Source organism: Octopus bimaculoides, chromosome 24 (genome assembly GCF_001194135.2).
Source record: "Octopus bimaculoides isolate UCB-OBI-ISO-001 chromosome 24, ASM119413v2, whole genome shotgun sequence".
Lineage (NCBI taxonomy): Eukaryota > Metazoa > Mollusca > Cephalopoda > Octopoda > Octopodidae > Octopus > Octopus bimaculoides.
This window is the reverse complement of record NC_069004.1, coordinates 30,805,756-30,807,545: the sequence shown is the minus strand read 5'-3', so window position 1 is coordinate 30,807,545 and position 1,790 is coordinate 30,805,756.

Genomic DNA, 1,790 nt, shown 5'->3' with positions numbered 1-1,790 from the left:
TGAGTGAACTGGAACAACGGGAAATAAAGTGTCTTGCACAAGGACACAACGCGTCGCCTGGAATTGAACTCACGACCTTACGATCATGAAGCCGTATACCCTAACCACTAAGCCACTGTTTTCACTTGATGAATATTTAAATTATAGCTATTCTTTTCTACTCTAGGTACCAGGCCCGATATTTTTGGGGAGGAGGGGCCAGTCGATTAGATCGATCCCGGTACGCAACTGGTACTAAATTTATCGACCTCGAAAGGAGGAAAGGCAAAGTCGACCTCGTTGGAATTTGAACTCAGACCGTAAAGACAGACGAAATACCGCTAAACATTTCGCCCGGTGTGCTAACCATTCTGCCAGCTCGCCGCCTTAGATCAATAATAAATAAGTGGAAGTACGAATATGTAGTGCGTGTGTTTATTGGCAAGAAAAAATATGACCGTCCCGAAATATAACAAAATCCTGTTTCAACTCACGATGTCACATCAGGAATCTTGCGAAACGAATTCATACACGTAAAAATTAAAATTATAATTATTGCCTGTAATCTATATTTCCTGATATTAGCTATGATGGCACAAGTATATTTTCAAAGTTAGCCATCATGTGATGGGTAACAGTTTAGTGTATGTATAATACCTTTTTGATGACTAAACAGAACAGGGGGATACACGTGAGATAGAGGAGTCGCTGAAGAGGTCACAGGTGTCAGACGAAAGATTTCCAGACAATGGACATAAGATAAAATAATAATAATAATAATAATAATAAACAGTGGAAGTACGAATATACAGTGCGTGTGTTTATTTTGCAAGGAAAAATATGACCGTCCCGAAATATAACAAAATCTGTTTCAACTCACGATTTCACATCAGGAATCTTGCGAAACGAATTGATACAGGTTATAATTTAAAATTATAATCATTGTATGTAATCTGTATTTGTTGATATTAGACTTATCCATCACAGGAATGGTAACAATTTAGCATGTGTATAATACCATTTTGATAAAAATTATATTATAACTAGTGTGTGAATGCCATATTTCTTGATATTACGCAAGGTGATGAAAATATATTTCCATAATTATCCATCATCTGACAGACCACGCTTTAATGTACATACATACCTACGTGCATGCGCACGTATCTGCAAAGCTTTCCAGAAGTTTATCATTTAGGTATATATGAGCGTGTCTAGACATGCAACTATATGCATGAGAATACAAATCTCACATACACATACATAAACGCATACATACATACTATACCTGTAATTATTGGGGGCCTTGGGATATGTAACACACTGCCTAAGTACTAATCTTGAGAAATTAGGCTTCTCAAAACCAGAAAGGAGAAAGCTAATTCGAAGACTACAGATCCAATCCATCACTGGAACTGTCAAATTCTGTAAAAATTTCCAGAAGTTTATATATGTATGAGCATGTCTAGATATGTAACTATATGCATGAGAATACATACGTAAAACATACAAACATACATACATACATACATACGTACGTACGTACATATAAACAAAAATACCCTGTTGATGTTGAAATTCCAATGAAAGAGCCTTGGATCTAGGTTAGAAACCGGTTCATTCTCTATTGGCAAGAAATTTTGAAACTAAACTGAATAATGACATAATACATACATGCATACATATAGATGTGAGTGTGTGTGTGTGTGTGTGTGTGTGTGTGTGTGTGTGTGTATGTGTGTGCGTGCGTGTGAGCGTACGCGCCTTTCCGTTGTATTGTCTCGCAGGATTGGGCAACTGGTGAAGGTTTC